At 33.2% G+C, this 19,966-nt stretch overlaps 1 long non-coding RNA gene across 1 annotated transcript; it reads left to right on the top strand.

Annotated features, from left to right (window-relative positions):
• Positions 1 to 17,598: 17,598 nt before the first annotated feature.
• Positions 17,599 to 18,720, top strand: LOC126888316 (uncharacterized). The gene is made up of 2 exons (XR_007699506.1): positions 17,599 to 17,806; positions 17,990 to 18,720. It is a non-coding gene; the product is annotated as an uncharacterized LOC126888316 (long non-coding RNA).
• The last annotated feature ends 1,246 nt before the right edge of the window (positions 18,721 to 19,966 follow it).

Genomic DNA, 19,966 nt, shown 5'->3' with positions numbered 1-19,966 from the left:
ATACATTTATTTTAAGTGATGACATGAATGGATTACAATGCCTTTTAAATGCCATTGGCAAAGTGGGAAGAGAGTTTGGACTAAACATAAACTGTTCAAAATCAAAATACATGGTGTTTAGCCGTTTGGCACATCAAGATTCACGGTTATATGTTGCTGATCATATACTTCAAATAGTACCCATTTTTAAATAATATCTTGGTTGCCATATTACTGAACAACTAGATCCAGATAAAGAGATAAAATGTAGAAACGAGATAGTCCTCACAACATTTTTAAAAATTAAGTAGTTGTTGTGTAATGATAACTTGTAACTTCAACTTCGAAAGCGCATGATTAAATGTTACACTTGGTCAGTCCTCTTATACAGTGTCGACGCATGGACTTTAAATATCCACCATTAATCGTTTGGAGGTCTTAGAAATGTGGCTGCACAGACGTACATTAAAAATACCATGGACCATCAAATGTAGAAAGATAGCACATTTTGGACACGTAGTAAGGGGAGACCGATGTAATATTCTTCAACATATTATGATAGGTAAAATCGAAGAACGCAGCGGAGTTGGTAGAAAACAGGCCTCTTGGTTGAATAATACCAAGGCAACCAAATAACATTTACAAAACGTTGAAAATACGTCATAATTATCACCAAACCACGTCAGTTTATCACGTTTTTTCGACGTCGAAAGTCAAGTGAATATGTTCCACCGTAACTGACGTAATTTTTTTCACGTCGTGATATTAAAAACGTAGTTTTTATGTCGTTTTTTTAGATTATTTTTCATTTTATGGTTTTAAAAATACACAATAATAATTATTCGTATGGGCATTGTTGGTATTGCAATTTTTCATTTAACTGTTTTAAATTTAGCTTATAGGCTAAAAGTAAAACCAAATGGAAGACTTTATAAAAGAAATGCATAGAATTACAATAAAATTACAAATACCCTCAATGCAACATTATAGAATTTTCACTTTTTATATAGGTATACTTAGGGCCGGTTGTTCGAACGCTAATCAACAATGATCACTATCAAATATTTAATTACTGTCACCAAAACTGTCAATGTCAACTTTTCTTGGGTTGCTGAAAACATAATTGATTAAAATTATGAGATTATTTAATCAATTAACATAACAATTATTAACATAATTGATTAAGTTATTTCATATTATGTTTTCAGCAACCCAAACAAAGTTGACATTGACAGTTGGGGCCAGTAATTAAATATTTGATAATGATCATTGTTGATTAGCGTTCGAACAACCGGCCCTTACTGTGTCAAAAGGTTTGTTCCAACACGACTGAGAACCGTCATGTAACGATCACGTTACTATATAATTGACGTTCCATGAGTTCCATGGGAACGAAATAATGCGTTCCATGGTACTGCGCAGGACGGTGATCGTGACATGAACGGTTCTCAGTCGTCTTGGAACAAACCTAAAACTGAAACAACATATAAACTAATAAATAATTTATTAACAAATTATCCAGCATAATATCTTAATTTAACGTCTGTCCATTAAATCAAAAAGAATCGTGAACAACACATAATAAATAGTTCATTAACAGAAAATAAACACCAAAAGTCTTATTTTGCCACACAAAGCACGTAAACAATAAATGAAGTTTGGAGTCATGTCAATATACAACATTACATTAAAACATTAACTCTTTAAGCTCCTCCCATTTTTGTGACGTCAGACTTGGGCTGTCTGAAATGAAAACGTGTTTTTAAACGTATTTTAACGTCATTACTCTTACGTATTAAAAATCACCTACAAAAGACGTTTATACGACGTAATGTTCAAACACGTGATATATTCAACCAAAAACTGACGTTTCCTCGACGTTATTGACGTCATTTGATTGCCTGATATCAGGGAGCGGACAGGAATAAAGAAAGCAGAGCAACTATTTAGAATAGCTCGAGACAGAGACAGTTTCGCCATGTTAATCGCCAACGTCAAGGGGATAATCAATACAAAAAAAAAACGTCAAGGGGACTTGATAGGACACGTAAAGAAGAAGAAAAAGTAGGTATTCTCGGAGGATATTCGGCCTAATCAATATCACTAAATTGTTACTAAATTTGAGCGGCCTATTACCGTCACTTTTTTCAGGAAATCTTGCACTTCCACCCTTACCATACAACCCTTATTTAATAGTGCTGCAATTTTGAGATAAATTTTATACGAAGAAATTAATATATCTAGCCGAAATAAACCGTTTTACAAAGTTGTGCGATTTGCAATCATTGTAAATGTATAAATGTATAAAGATAAGGAATAAAGTTGTTAGTGGATTAGTATATTGTAAAAATAGTATAATTGACCTCTCCTATAAATAACCCTACTTATTACGTTGGTTCCGAAGGCAAACAAATGTCAAATACCCAAAAAAGTAATTGTCATCTAGCAGAATATCATATCTATACTGTAATTATATTAATATGAATTCCTTAGAGTATCTGTAGATATGCAAAGAGCAGTAAAATATAATAGTCCTTTGGGCCACATATATAATTATTATTTATGACCACACCGTCGAAACTTTTTGCACTTGTTATTTGGGGGGAGTCGGACAAATTTGAAGCTTGGCGCATTATGGTAGTGGGGCGTTTGTCTGTCAAGCTGTTACGAAGTTTGTCAATTTTATGCAAGAAAAAAATTTATAACCACATTGGTCATTTTATTTTAATCAATGGTTTTTATCTATAAACAGCGAAATTAATTTTGTCGGACAAAATTATTGGGCCATATGACGCGTCGGACACGCTAAATATGTCAAATTTATGAAAATAATAAATTTATTACCACATGGCTAATTTTAACAGAATCTACCATAAAACATCTTTACAATAATGTGGTAACCTTGTCGGACAATTTTCACGGGGCTTATGCGCAGTCGGATGCGCCGAAGATGTCAATTTCCGGGAATTTTTTTATTTACAACCATTTTTCCGACAAAAGTAGGAGGTTATAAGTAATTATATTCTAAATCAAAAAATCTAGGTGTCCGACAAAAATATTGGGGCAAATCGACAGTCGGACAAAAAATTTAATTTTTATAGTAAACTACACTTTTAAACTATGCTAGGTTCCAGTGGCGTGCTGGAACTTTTCAAGCGGCCCGGTGATTTTATAGAAGAGCGGCCTCCCATCCTCATTTTATCTTCTATTATCAGGATTTTTTATTCGTTATTAATAAAACAAAAATATAAATTATTTTTTAATTAAACATAAAACTTTGAATTTAATGACTTTTTTTTAATTTGCTGTTTTTTTTATTTAAGAATAAGCAATCTTACAAATAATAAATGTATGACAATATTGTTTGCAGCAAGGCAGAAAAACGTTTATCCCCCATATAATCTGATGACCTTACTAGCTTTGAACAAACCGTCAATCTTTAGGATTGTTCTAGATTATGGTAAGTCGTGTAAATTGAAACTTTAGATTATAAAATTAGTCGTGTAAATTAATAATACCCCGTATTATCCCTACTTATACTGTGGTTAGTCACCCTGAACGACTTGGGTACGAAAATTTTTTTTTTCGTTCCCTACCCTTGATCGATTTGATTCGTAATGGTCTTGGTGTATGATCAGGCGTTGATTTTAAGAAGTGTTGCTGACTAAATGGGCAGTTCCCAAAGGCCATAAAAGAAGAAAAAAAAGGCAGAAACCATAATTTTTTGAATAAATGTTATATATGAATTTAATGTAATTAAGATAAAAGTTAAATAAAATATTTGAAATTTTTTTAATTATATAAAATCCTTTATAAAAGGTATATTTGTTAAAATCCCTATACAGGGCTACATCAAAGACAGAACTAGTTTTCGATCGGTTGACCGATCATCATCAGTGCACTCTTAGAATCTACATGCAGGCCACCAAAGTAAAAATAACAGGGTAAAAACACCTTTACAATTGATCCGTCATCGGAACATATGACAAAGATGTGAATTATAACATGGATGATTAAGATATCCAATGTTTTTCGCCCGAGGTTTTTAATTATGTATTAAGTTGAATTTTAGTGTTATTCTGAAGCTATTTTCCTGTGGCATTTTTGTAATTAACTAGTTTTGATGGGAAGTAAGCCACAATTGAATTTTAGTAAATCAATTATACAAGAGAGTACAAATACAAGTATAGTACAAATACTTTAATTTAACAATATTTAAATGTTAATACAGCGCAATAATTTACAGATTATTTTGCAATTATTTTATAAAATAATTAACTCTGGGTCAATAATTTTCGCATTAGAGTAGATTTTTGAGCAAATTCGTCGATTATTTCATTCATAGGAGATTCTGACCAATAGAAAGCTACAGACATGCAAATTAAGGTGATAATTTTTGATAATCTCCCGTCGTTAAGCATATTACGTCAGATGCCCTTCGTTGCTACGAAAAAATACATTCAGTGACATTAATGACAAATGTTTTAAAAATTATAAAAGTGATGACTTTCAACCGTCAAATACATATTTATAACAACTGTGTGTTTAATTTCACTAATTGGTACTTACATATATAAATTACAATAAAATTTTGGTTTTGAACAGGTTTATTCATGAAATAATCGCAACAAATTGCACTCGAACTCTAAAATTAATATAGAATTTTTGCCCTCGTGACATTTTGACATAATTTCACTCGCCTTCGGCTCGTGAAATTAAAACTGCCAAAGTGACACTCGGGAAAAACTCAATAATTTTAGAGCTCTTGTGCAATTACTACTGATAATTTCATCATTTTTAAGCTCATACAATAGCCATTGACATAAATGTTTCCAAGTGATGTTGTGTTAAAGTAATTCTTAACCGATTTATGTATTTCATCGTTGAAAAGGTTCTTTCGCAAGGTATACTATATTTAAATTTGGATGAGCGCACTGATATAAGTTGTACTTGTAAAACAGCTTAACAGCAAGCTATACAATCTTTACACTTTAGTACAACAAGTTGGTAAAGTTTTCACTGTATCAACAATATTGTCATTTGTTACTTCATATTCATTATCACTTAGATTAATAATGGCATCCTTCATATTTTCTCTGAACTGAACATATTCACCATTAACGCTCTCTTCTATAATTTCAGTACATATTTTGAAAAATCCTATTTTTTAATACAATCCATTTATCAGCAAAGTTGACGAATTCTTCTCTAAATTGCAGTCCAGTCACAGATATGGTAGAATAAAAGTTTCTGAATTTTTCAGCAAATGATTCGCTAAGGGCATACCATTTTTTATTGTATAAAAATTTCTAGAATGTAGAGGGATTTGTCTTGATCAAATCGTTTTTCGATACTTCCAATAATTCGGACAAAAATTTTGAAATAGACTTCAACTTCAAATTTTTTTCTGAATTTAATATAGGTTGGTCATCACTAAAGTCACCACCTAGTCTTTTCTTCTTTCTTGGTCGATTTTCTTTTAACATATTATTTATTAGTGTGGTAGAGTTATTCTTTTCTAATTCTGAATTCGCCCATATAACAAATGAAATGGAAGCTTTTTTTAGTTTGAAAATCATTCCTAAGACATTTTAATTTTTCAAGACTTTTTTTAACCATTCCGTACGTAGCCAAAATATTCAAACCATCTGTTTACAGATCTTTAGAAAGAGGAGTTGTGATAGTAAATATCCTCAAAAATGTTGTAGCAATCAGGATTGTTTCGAACGTTGCGATATTTTTCAAGTGAGCTTCAGATAAATAACGAGTTGTCATTAGCACTGTTATTGTTAATCTCTTCTAAACTTAAAATTAATCCAACAAACATCTAAAATTACATCTAAAATTTTTTGTGAAAGAAACTTATTTAACCGGCCTCGAGAGGCCGCAGCCTCTCGGTGATTGCACCGTTTCATTTATATGGCCAGCACGCCACTGCTAGGTTCGTGCATCCCTTATCTTCACAACCATTTTCCGACAAAAGTAGTGGGTTACAATTAATTATATTCTTAAACAAAAAATGTAATTGTCTGACAAAAATGTAGGGGCAAACGAACAGAAAAGTTATCGACGCTCTTAAGAGGAGGCATTGTCAAAAAAATTTTTAAAACAGGTTTTCTCGGTTACGTTCAATCGATTTAGCTGAACATTGGTACACACACTAAGTACAACATTTAAAAGAGCGTGACGTAGAGTTGTACCCAAAATTTTCCGAAAATTGAGAAATTTTTGGAAAAATTTTGATCTGAAAATTTGTGTACATACTCCTTGAACAATGAAAAACATCGTTCTGTAGTTTATTTTTCCGAATTTTCAAAAAAATTTCCGACAAGAGGGAAAATTTCGGAAAATTTTTTGAAAATTTTGGACCCATTATTTTTGTCCGACAAGTGATCCAATATGCATTACACATGTAAAAAAACAGTACAAAATAAAAATGACATCTGTGGTACTAAAAAAAATTCCAGGAAATTGACATTTTCGCCGCATCCGACTGCGCATATGCCCCGTGAAAATTGTCCGACAATGTTACCACATTATTGTAAAAATGTTTTATGGTAGATTCTGTTAAAATTAGCCATGTGGTAATGAATTTATTATTTTCATAAATTTGACATATTTAGCGTGTCCGACGCGTGATATGGCCCAATATTTTTGTCCGACAAATTTGTTTTCGCTGTTTATATGATAAAAACCATTGATTAAAATAAAATTACCACTGTGGTTATAAATTTTTTTCTTGTATAAAATTGATAACTTCGTGACAGCTTGACAGACAAACGCCCCACTGCCATAACGGGCTAAGCTCCAAATTTGTCCGACTCCACCCAAATAACAAGTACAAAAAGTTTCGACGGTTTGATCATAAATAATAATTTTATATGTGGGCCCAAGGACTATAAAGTATCGGAAAACATTTAACGTAGGTATTCACTTTAAACGATAGGAAGTGAGGGAAACATATTTAAAATGGCATAGCTATATCAGGTCCCCGACATATCTTGTCGAAAAATGTAATAGTGAAATCACAAGAGGAGATGTTCAGCATTTCTGTAAAACTTATTGCTTTTATTTGACCTTTCGTCTTTTTTAGCATTTGAAAAATGTGCTAACCATACACTTTTTCAAATCTTCATATTTATACTGGCGTAACATCTATCGTTCATACTGCTACATAGCCAATTTGAAGTTAGCCAGCATTGTTGGCTTGTATGTCTACACATAACTCAAAAATATCAAGATAGAGGTGGTATCTTAGAATTTTAAGCACGTTAACTAACACTGTGATAGTTGCAATAACTACATGTTTACCTCTATCTTATTTGTAATGTAAATATAACATTCGTTTCGTTTTTAAAAGTGAAATTATTTACTATTCCAGAATAAACATTTTAATATTTTTAGAAATAGTACTATTACAGTGATCAAAGATAAGTGTAAAATATAAATGATATCTCAAGTTTTTGACGCAACTTAGAAAAATGAGACATTCTAAATTTTATGTAACTATTAACTAGATGGGCACAAATGACCATCTACAAGTCATTAAAAGCATCATCATCATCATTAATGGCGCTACAACTCTTCGTGAGTCTTTGCCGCGTTTACTATTATTGACTTCCATGTTTGTCGGTCCTGTGCCACTAATTCCCATTGTCGCACTCCCATTTTCTCTAGATCTTCTTTGACTGCATCTTTCCACCTTTTTCTAGGCCGTCCTACAGACCTTCTTCCATCTGGCCTTTCCCAGAACACATTGTTTATAAGGCGATTGTCGTTACTGCGTATCACATGCCCTGCCCATCTGAGTCTATTAGCCTTTATTATCTGACTAGATTTTCTTTTCCGAATAGAGACTCTAACTCGTTATTGTATCTGCGTCTCCATTCGTTTGTCAGGCTGTCTCTGCAAGAGCCATATATCATTCGAATTCGAAGGATTTTACGTTCCCACACCAGCAATTTATTTACTTCCCATTTTGTTAGCGTCCATGTATCGCTTCCATACGCGACTGCTGGTCGTATTATGGTCTTATATATCTGGATTTTTGCACCTCGTGAAAGAAGTTTTGACTTCATTAGATGTTGCATTGCAAAGAAAGATCTGTCTCCTGCCATTATTCTCGTTTCAACTTCTTGCTCTAATTTGTTGTCATTTGTGGTTGCTCCTAGATATTTAAATTCTTTAACCACTTCGAAGTGTAATGTTTTGCCTTATTCGCCGTCGTTCTTCTTTTGAGACGACCATGTATTTTATTTTGTCTTCATTTATTTTTAGACCGATGTTTAATGCAGCTTCTTCAAAGCTCGAGAGAATATCTTTAATTTCTAATGTTGATTGTCCTACTGCGTCTACGTCATCGGCAAAGGCGAGTATGGTTTTTGCTCCTCGAGCAGTTATGTCTGGTTTGATTTTGTGATATATTTTCCGCATGACATATTCTAAGGCCAGGTTAAACAACAATGGGGACAACGGATCTCCCTGTCTCAGTCCAGAATTTACGCAGAAAGCATTTGATATTTTCCCCCCTATTCTAACTTGTGCAAAGGAGTTACTTGCACACATTTGTGTTACCGCAGCTAGTGTCTTGGGTACGCCGAGCTCGATCATTGCCTTCCATAACGTTGCACGATTAATTGAATCATAAACCTGTTTGAAGTCTATAAAGATCTGATGCACGTCCTGATTATATTCCCAATACGTTTCAAGCATTTGTCTTATTGTAAATATTTGATACACTGATACACTGATAAACAGAATAGTAGAGTCCAGCGAAAAGTTCGGTTTATCACTTAACATAAAAAAAAAATGATGGTGTCGAAATCTCCACAAAATTTTTCTGACATAACCGTACATGATCAAAGAATTAAGCGTGTTAGAAAATATAATTACCTGGGAACTGTTATTAATGAAAACAACGACAATTCTGAAGAAATCAAGATCAGAATAGAAAAAGCTAGAGCTACTTTTACCAAAATGAAAACAGTTTTATGCGGAAGAGAGCTAAGTTTAAATCTTAAAATTCGCCTCATGAGATGTTACGTGCTGTCAGTTCTTTTCTATGGAATGGAAGCTTGGACACTGTAAAAGATCGATACAAGGAAAATAGAAGCATTCGAGATGTGGATGTTCCGCAGGATACTGAGAATATCGTGGACAGAGAGAGTGACAAACATGGAAGTGTTGCGAAGGATGCAGAAACAAAAAGAACTTGCGCTTACTATTAAAAAGCGCAAACTACAATACTTGGGGCATATAATGAGGGGACAAAAGTACCAGCTACTACAATTAATTATTCAGGGAAAAATAATAGGTAAAAGATCCATTGGCAGAAGAAAACATTCATGGTTGAAGAATTTAAAAGATTGGTACAAGTGCAGCAGCTGCCAATTATTTAGATCTACGGTATCAAAAATACGCATAGCCTTGATGATAGCCAAACTTCGGAACGAGGACGGCACCTGAAGAAGAAGAAATATTTGATCAATAGTCGATCTGCCAGGCCTGAAACCACACTGGTAGTCACCAACTATTTCTTCGGCGTATGGTACATAATCTTTTTAATAATATCAAAGCCAATATTTTATACGTAGTGTTGATTAGTAAGATTCCTCTGTAATTCATGCATGATTCCTTTTTTCCTTTCTTGTGTGTGGGTACAATAATACCACCACACCATTCTTTCGGTATTATTTCTTGTTGCCAGGCCTTTTCTATTAATTGGTGGATTTTACTTATGAGTTCATGACCGCCTGTTTTAATCAGCTCGACATCAATATTGTCCAGACCAGGGGATTTATGGTTTTTAAGCGTTTTTATGGCATGCGTAATTTCTTCCATGCTTGGTGGGGGTATTTCTAATTCGGCCGTTTGATACTAATGTTCTCCGTTGTTTCTACCATTTTCATTGTTTTCATCAGAGAAATTTTGGATATTCAGGAGCTCTTCAAAATATTCAGCCCATCTTTCTATTATTTTGTTCTCGGCAGCCAGCATTTCTCCATTTTTATCTCTTAAGAAGTTGGGTGTCCTTATATACGAGCCTTTCTTATGTTGTCTTACCTCTCTGTAGACATTTTTACTTTGATTGCGTCTGTGTTCTCCTTCTACTTTTTCAATTTGTTGTTGCAGATATTGTCTTTTTTTTTGTCTAAGTGTTCTTCTAGCTGCGGCTCTCTCTATGGAATCGTATACGTTTTTCTTCTGATGGGTTCGACAGATAATCAATTCTTCTTTTGTTTGTTTCTTTTAGTGTTCTTTCACATTCCTCGTCGAACCCTTTTTTCTTTTTTCTTTTTTGTTTTTTGTTTATTTTTCGTTCTTCCGATAGATTTCTCTGCTGCTTCTGTAATAGTTCTTTTTATGGAGTCCCATCGCTGATCTACATCTTCACATTTATTTTCATTTATTTCCAAAACCTGAAACCTATTTATTAATTCTACTTGGTACTGTCTTTGATTATTTTCTTCTTTCAGCTTCGCCACATTCCATCTTTCGATCTTTGTGTGTTTATCTATTGTTTGTGTTGAAATTCTTGTTCTGAGCTTGGCCTTTACGAGAAAATGGTCTGTGTCGCTATCTGGCCATCTCATAGTTCTTACGATTATTATGCTGCTAGAATGTCTCCCATCAATCAATACGTGATCTATTTGATTATTTGTTCTTCCATCGTTTGATCTCCATGTTGCCTTGTGGATCTTTTTTCTAGCGAACTGGGTGTTTTTTATGGCTAAGTTGCAGCCTGTCGCAAAATCGACCAAACGTGATCCATTATCGTTTGTAACTTCATGTAGACTATATCTTTCTGTCACCGGTATTACGTAGTCTTCTGTGCCTACCTTTGCGTTTAGATCACCTAGTATTATTTTAATATCGTGGTTAGGAGCTTCTGTGTAGAGTTGATTTAGAGAGTCGTAGAATTCATTTTTATTATCCTCTGATGCGTCTTCGGTTGGTGTATACACTGAGAATATAGTTAAATTGGACCATTTACCTCTTAATCTATTCATGCAGATTCTTTCGTTTATTGGTTAAAAGTCTAATAACTCTGATTGCAGTCTTTCATGTATTACAAAGCCACATCCTCTTTCATGTCGGGTTTCATGGCCAGACCACAGTACTAATGACTTCTCCATGTGTATTGTTCCAGACCCTGTCCATCTCATCTGCTGAATGGCTGCTACATCATATCTCAAGTTTTCTAGTTGTTTTATCGCTGCTGTGGCAATTCCAGGTCGGTACCAACTTAGTACATTCCATGTTCCTAACAGAATATCCTTTGTCCGTAGCTTTCGTCGTTTATTTTTATAATTCCTATTCCGAGGCAATAATATTCGAGACAAAATTGTATGCAAGGATATGCAATTGTATGCATAGGCTCAGGGCAGGGATTTGTAAGGTGAACCACGGGAGGCCTACGTCCAGCAGTGGACAAGTATAGGCTGAATGATGATGAATATTTATAACTAAGTTCTTTGGTTACTACTTCAACAATAGACCATACATTCAGATTCTTCATATGCCATGATATCCAAATGGTTGTTGGTTAACAAACTGTAATATCAACAAAAATAACAAATACTAGCGGTGATAGTAAACAGTCTTGTTTCACCTGTCACATTAGTTTAACACGAACTATTGGAGCAGCTTCAATGAATGAGAGAAAGGATTTTTGGCAATTCTTTTTGTCAGATCAAAAGTACTGTTTCTAAAATCTCAAAAAGTCGGTCAAAAATGTGTTCATTTAAAACTAAAAATTGGTATACGAAACATGTGATCTAACTCTCTGACTTGTTTTTGATTCTTTACACGTTCAAAAGCCTAGCTAGTTTTATTGACAATTACTTGTTGGGTATTTTTAATGGTAAGGTGCCTTGACTATTAGGTTGAATCGAAAATAGAGAACTAACCGATATATTGTAACATCTGTACAATAATTGACTTTCTTCAAATAAAATTTTAAAAAGAATAGGATTTATTTATTTATCGTACTGAATACTTGCATATGTTTCTTGATGAAGTCTCTTTTCAGAAGTCACGATTTACCACTTTGTATCAAAATCTCTATCTGATGGTATTTTCTACCTTATACGGAGTAGACACCTATACACTCTCCGAAGCTTCTTTAAGAAAACTCGAGGCATTCGAGATGTGGTGTTAGAGACGGATTTTAAGAATATCATTGATAAATCGTGTGACTAAGGTTGAGGTTCTACGTAGAATGGACAAAGAATGCGAGAACACAATCAAAAAGTGCAAATTAGAACATCTGGTGTTCGAATATGAGAGTTGCGATGTACTTCAATTGATTATACAAGGGAAGAACCAGGCAAGGGAAGTAAGTACAGGAAGGAGAAGAATCTTATTGCTGCGTTGCTTGAGAGAATGGTACGGATATACATCAATCGAACTATTCAGAGCAGAGTCAATAAGAAAAATGCCATTGGGTTTCCTTGTATGTACTGATTAAAAACGAGGTGGCCTCCAATTATTTTTTTTAAGTGGCAGAAATCATATTTTGGTATGGGGATACATTAAACGACGACTCGACACTATACACACTACATTTCGATGATGATCAGGTGGTGACTTCCCAGGATATAAAGATGATCTAATTTTTATGACAAGTTGCGAGAATCTAAAAAATGGAGCCTATACGTCAATATAGAGAAAACCAAATATATGTATATAGGAGGACAGAAGAATGAGTTACAACTAGAGGATGATATTATGGTTATCGAGCCAAGCTCTGATTATGTATACCTTGGAACAAGAATCCAACAAACTGTAAGGACAGAATTCGAAATAAAGGAAAGAATTATGAAAGGAAAGAAAGTAATAGAAGCTTTGAACTCACTTCTTTTTCTTTAAGTACCGTACCCAAACTTTAGGCGATTCCACGTGTCGCTTCCACATCAATTTGCCGATATCTATCTTTCTCGATCTTGCGCGACATGTAACAATTCATCTGCTAATAAGCCAGTCCATTGACGAAGGTTTCGGAGCCATGAATATTTCTTCTTACCAATTCCTCTTTTTCCGTCGATCTTTCCGTTGAGTATTAACTGTAGTATCCTGTATCTACTACCTCTCATTATACGCCCAAGATATTCAAGTTTTCTCTTTTTTTATCATCTTCATTAAGTCACCCTCGCCTTGACCTACTCTGTTTAAGACTTCTCTGTTTGAAATGCGTTGAACCCAAGATATTCTGAGTATTCTACGATATGACCACATCTCAAAGGCTTCCAACCTGTTCATCATGTTAAACTTCATGATCCAGGTTTTACATCCACATAGTAATACAGAATACACATTTTCGAGGCTTAAAAACTCATATTTAAGTTAGTATTTTTAAGGGTGACAATAACTTGGATTAAAGTTTAAAGATTCGTTTTCAAGATTCCGAAGAGTGATCGGGTCTAACTTCAATTTAGACCGTAGTTTTTTAATTGTTTATTATGCGTGTCCATCCGGTTTTTTTGCAGGTGCGGCGCGCACTATTTTCAAAAATCTCCCATTTTCCTCCGAAAAATATTTTGTCTAGATTCTTTGGTACATTTTAAATAAAATAAGTTTCTTGACATTTTTCTCAAAATTTAATAGTTTTAAAGTTATAAGCGATTTAGAATCCGAAAAATGACAAAAAACACATTTTCGCATTTTAAATCGCTTATAACTTTAAAACTAGTAACTGTTGAGGAAAATGTCAAGAAACTTATTTTATTTATAATGTCGCAAAGAATCTAGAAAAAATATTATTCGGAGGAAAATATTATTCGGAGCGCGCCGCACCGGCCAAAAAATCGGATGGACATGCATATTTAACAATTAAAAAGACAACGGTTTAAGTTAAGGTTAGACGCTATTACTCTTCAGAATCTTGAAGCTGAATGTTGAAACTTTAATTTAAGTATCTGGCAAGCTCCAAAATACTAATTTAAATATGAGCTTTTCTCAAAAAATCTAAAAATATATGTTCCAAAGAAACGTGATATTTTGTATTTGTTTAAAAAAAATGTTTAAACAATTTCTGCCCAAAAATTCCGTCCGCCACCCTTTAGATTTGTTTAAAGGGGACATTTTTGAACATGAATCCGCAGAAAAACCGAATTAGAAATGTTTTTCAGACGCGACCAGTCTCACCACATGGACTATCCGATTTTGTAGATTGTTTTTTCAGACATTTTTTAAACACTTTCGTCCTAAAACAAATATACTTTAAGTGCTTCTTCTTGTCTAAGTCCTCTAAGTGATAATAAATTCTTTGTATTTTCCATCGACTCAAATTGTAATCGAATTGTTTTAACAATTTGAGGCTCCAGGTGTATTTCACAAAGAATCCAGTTGAAAAATTAAAAAAAAAACGATACAAAATTGATTCCATCAAATTGTATAATAGTATAATGTTCAGTTTCTATAAAGATATAGGGGCAGGTAGTTTCACATTATAACGGTAAAAAAACATCACATAAAAATCTATTCGTATTGTTATGGGATTGATTTACAATTTTTATGACTCTAATTAATAACACAAGCCTTAACAATGAAAAGTAAATAAAGAATAACTTATGATCACGTCTTAGTTGAAATAATTTAATCATTGGGGAAATAGGCCAGTATATTTGTGCAGTAAAGATAAAATAAAACAAATTATAAACTTTGTTATTTTCTATGGAAAACTTGGCTAAGGTTGCAGTGTTTAATTTATTGCTTTGTACGTTATGTTTGTGTGCAACTAACTATCCTTATATGTAGATATTTCTGTGTCTGTCCAATATATGTTGCAGTCTTTATAATTTACTTTATAAACGACATCCGATTGTTGATACTTAGTAACATTGGATTTGAATAAAAACATTTTCCAGATGTTTTAGATGGTATATGTCCAACATTTATGTCATATATTGCCAATTTGTTCATATTTGTTCGGAGAATACATTAATGTTGTACAATACACCATTGGACCATGGAGAGCCATGCTAGTAATCTCAAGGAGAGACAGAATACCAGATAATACCATTAGGCAAAGAACAAAAATCAAAAACAGTAGAAGATGTAGTTAAAAAGAAGTGAAGATTGACAAGTCATGTGGCAAGAACACCGAACGATAGGTAGATTAGATTATTGGAATGGTGACCGCAGGCAGACAAACGAAGAAAAGGTCGACCACCAACGAGCTATAGAGTGATGATGTAAAGAGAATTGCCGGGAACTGGATGATGGTAGCTCAAGACAGTGAGAAACTTAAATGCGGCCTATGTTCAACAGTGGACGATAACGGCTAGATAATGATGATATCTCGGTTCCTACTTGGTCCTGCCTAATCTTACAGTGCCTGCGTTGTTAAATTATCTTTAATATTTCTTCTGTCATTCATTCTTTCTTGGTAATGTATTATTCTAACTGGGAAATAAGCCACAATTTAACTTAAAAAATGATTTAATTGACGTTTCGACTTCCACTTTGGACGCCGTTATAAAAAAACTGTATTTTTTAGAGTTTTTAAAGTTTTAATTTCCTCTTTGCTGATGTTCTGTTCAATTTCATTAGACTTTTCCAATTCAAGTTTACATAGCACCATATATTGTTCTTTTTCACTGGGAACCAGTGGTACCCACTTGGTAAACACTGGGATATTTTTTCCACTGAGCTGATTATGTGTAATTTTGGAATAGATGTGAATTGAATAGATCAATAATGTAGAATTTAAAAAACATAGAATAGTTTGAGGTGGAAGCCGAAACGTCAATAAAATCATTTTTAAGTTAAATTGTGGCTTATTTCCCAGTTAGAATAATAATAATAGTCTCCCGTTTTATACCGCTAAAGCGGCTTTGGGATTATAGCAGGGTAGTCTGCTATATCTAAGGCCTACGGTATACAAGGAAGGTAACAGGGCCGGTCCCACGCTTCAACCGCCTATTATTACCCCTGGTTTTACTTAACCTTTAACTACCCGCGCATCAAGTTAGAACATAACTACACGCGTGGCGTACTTTATACGCCACAAGAAAATAGGTACCCTTAAAAACAGCGGATTTTTTTTTTTTTGAAAAAATACACTTAGTTGTTTGTTATAAACCTTATTCGGCATCAGTGAATACTTCGAGTTCCTTGTGGCATTTTTATAATTACGTATTTTTTATGGAAAATAAGCCAGAATTTTACTAAAAAATGAATTTATTAACGTTTCGAAGCCCAAATCGGGAGTACCAATCAAACTGTTTTTTTTTCTCTCAAAGTTAACCACACCCTGTGGAATATTGTAGCATTTATAAAATACTCAAATTACAACCCAACTATAGGCTCAGATTTTCTTAACATTCTGTTTTTTTATTCATTCGTATATGTTGGATAATAAAAAAGTAATACTAAATTTACAATCAAGATGCAGTAGAAATAAACAAGCCAATAGTATTTTGTATTTTGACAACGAAACCCGATTTGGGCTTCGAAACGTTAATAAATTCATTTTTTAGTAAAATTGTGGCTTATTTCCCATAAAAAATACGTAATTTTTTACAGGAGAAAAAGTATTGTTTATAAAGAATAATATATTTTGTGCCATAATGACTAAAAAAACAATTAAAATATGCACTTATATTACTACTTATATTAATATAATCGTGGCGTATATTGTCCACCACCTGAAACAACAAATAATAAACTGTTAATTACGATCTTCCCAGAACGCCGATTATAACGAAACTAAAACCAAATTGTAAAGCACATTCCAGTGATAGGTTAGAGAGATAAACAAGGTCAAAAATTAAATTTTTAAATATATTTGCAGTAGAATTCCTATATCTGGCGTAAAAAATACGCCAGCGCGTGTAGTTAAAGGTTAAGGTACCCATTTTTATTCAGGGTGAGTCGACCTGGGGCCTATAGACATTTTCAAAATGTCTAGTTGTTCTCGGCGGCGCTGGGACTTGAACCCCGGCCTATTTGCATGGAAGTCAGACATACTACCGCCTGAGCTACTCCGGCTCTCAGTTATAATAATAAATTACGTAAATGCCACAAAGAAATAGCTTCAGAACAATATCATTCTTTGTAGTTGTGTATTTTCTGTCTGTTGATTTACCCGCTAATTTCTCAAAAAATTGGTGACTTCAGGACGAAAATTGTGGATTATCTTAATTAAGATTAGTTCTCTTAGTTTAAAATGATCGTCAATATTTTTTTATGTTATGAAAATACGTATATCAGGCTAATCTTAAACATACATTTAAGATGTGTAACAATGGAATGAATAATTAAACAAGGAATACCTAATTGGAGTGAAGGGGCGTAATTTATCGTTTTATAGTAGTTATCGCTTGAATCTCATTTCAAGCAGGATTTATCAATTTGTATATAAAGTAATTTTTCAGTAGTTTCACTGAAGACATTCTTTTTCCGGTACAATGAAGCTTCTAGTAAGTTTATTAATTATTTGTTGTAATTGTTGTCTAAGTATTTAACCAAATGCAAATATAGCTTTCTATTTGGTTAAATCCCGCATTATATTATATTATTTATGTTTAGGTGGTAGCAGTTATCTTTTGCATGGTTGTGTTAGTAGCAACCACACCTGTGAAAGTATCCAAGCATCTACTGGAAGAAAAGTAAGTAGATTTCTTTTTTTTTTTCATTCAAAAGTAACCATATACAAAATATACAATATAATATACACTACTCCAAGAAACCGCACCACCTTAAAAATTAGTCATTCTTGATGTCTCGAATTTTCTTAACCTGTTGTCCGATTTAACTGATTTTTTTATTATTCTTTAACAACATCGCTTTAATAATTTTGTTACTAGGCAAGTAAATTGTCATTGTAGATCATAGGCGTAACCAGGATGATCCTAAGGGGGGGGTTACAACTACCTAAAAGGGGGGGGTTACAACTACTGGAAGGTCTCTGAGGGCTATGGTGTTAAGCGTATAGAGCTCAAAGTATATCCCAATGGGGGGGGGTTACAACCCCCAAAACCCCCCCCTGGTTACGCCTATGTTGTAGATATACCGGGTGTACCAATCAAACTGTGTTTTTTCTCAAAGTTAACCATACCCTGTGGAATATTGTAGCATTTATAAAATACTCAAATTACAACCCAACATTAGGCTCAGATTTTCTTAACATTCTGTTTTTGAAGTTATACTTCTTTACGCGCGATGAGGGTGAATTTTTAAATGTTAAAACCAGGCGCATACGCATCACCCAGGCGCATACGCGCATTATAACTTTGTTCTGATTGGATGTTCAAATGACATGTCAAAAATTATCCAATATGGCAGCTGTAGGACAGCTGTGGTTTGGAGGAAAAGGTAAAGGTAAACAAATGTATAATATATTAGTTTTATTGTTGTGAGGACAGAAACAAAACAGTTTATAATATTGTAGTGACTTTTAAATAGTTTTTAAAAGCAACAGGTACGTAATAATTGTTAATGTATTATGGGTATAAACCTACCTGTTTGATCTGCCAAAATACATAGTAGGTATGTAATAATGTAATACTTTTATTTATGTAATTTGGTTACCATCAATATTCACCTAATATATTGTTTTCTTACTATATGTTTTGTTGTATTTTTTTTCAATTCTAAAGTCCACTTTACATCAACAATAATTGAATAAGAAATTGACAAAAAGTTATTCAAGGTCAAATTTGGCTTATACAAAACAATTCTACATCCAATTTTGCCGTGAATAAAAAGAAAATAAAGAAATTTGACAAAATAAAACATATCCAATTGTTCTATTTCATCAAATTCCTTCATTTTCTTTTACAAACCATACATTTTGTACTCGTCAAATTTGGCCTTGAATATCTTTGTCAATTTCTTGTTCAATTTATTGTTGATGTAAAGTGCACTTAAATCATTTCAATTCAAAATTAAAATAATTTGATCAATTTTCAAAATATCACAAGTTTAATGACGTTCTACACCTTCGGTAAAGAATTAAGGATTTGCATGAAATTTTAGTATGTTATAGCGTTGATTGAGGTATTGGAGTTTCAATCAACGGTTATAGTTTACCTCAAAAAACTAAGACTTGATTTTTTAAAAAATGTTTTACCGTGCCGTTTAATTACTATTAAGGGTCAAAGTTAAGTTTTAACATGGGCTCTTATGGGAATTCTTAAAAAGTTAATAACTTTTGACCCAAATTTACGATTTTTAATTATTTGTGCTTAAATTAAAGGTATATATCCGAAACGTACGTGTCAATCACATGACCTCGGTGGTCTAGTTGTTGAGCGTTCGGTCAGAGTTAGAAACGTCCCGGGTTCCAATCCTCTACGATTCATTTTTTTTAGTTGTTTTAATAAAAAATTTTTGAAAGTGGTAGATAAGAAAGTTAGTTTAATATTTAAATAGAATACAATTACTTCGTTAAAATTATATAATAGTATAACTTCTTACGTGCGTACAAAGTACACACACATTCTTTTTTTATTCATTCGTATATGTTGGATAATAAAAAAGTAATACTAAATTTACAATCAAGATGCAGTAGAAATAAACAAGCCAAGACACGTAAATGCTACTATTAGGAGCACTCCCGAATCATAATTTACAATGTATAAACTTTTCAAATCATGATTTGGGATTTACAATGTACACACATTGTAAATTATGATTCGCAAGTGCTCCTATAGTAGCATTTAACGTGTCTTGGTTTGTTTATTTCTACTGCATCTTGATTGAAAATTTAGTTTAGGTACTCTAACAACTAGCCATGTTATTTATCAATACGGGGTGTTTCTTCTAAATAAGTGCGACTAACGTTAAGGGGTAATTCTGCATGAAAGATAATCACAGTTTGCTTTATAAACATATGTCCGCAAATGCTTCGTTTCCGAGATACGGGATGTTGAAATTTTTCGTACAAACTGACGATTTACTTATTGCTCTAAACCCGGTTAAGATCTGCCAATAAAATTTGGTAGGTTTTAAGTGGTAGTTATTGCGTCTTTTTTGAGGCACA

Source organism: Diabrotica virgifera, chromosome 7, assembly GCF_917563875.1.
Source record: "Diabrotica virgifera virgifera chromosome 7, PGI_DIABVI_V3a".
Classification (NCBI taxonomy): Eukaryota; Metazoa; Arthropoda; class Insecta; order Coleoptera; family Chrysomelidae; genus Diabrotica; species Diabrotica virgifera.
Note: the sequence above shows the minus strand (reverse complement) of the source record. Positions and strands in the feature narration are given on the sequence as shown.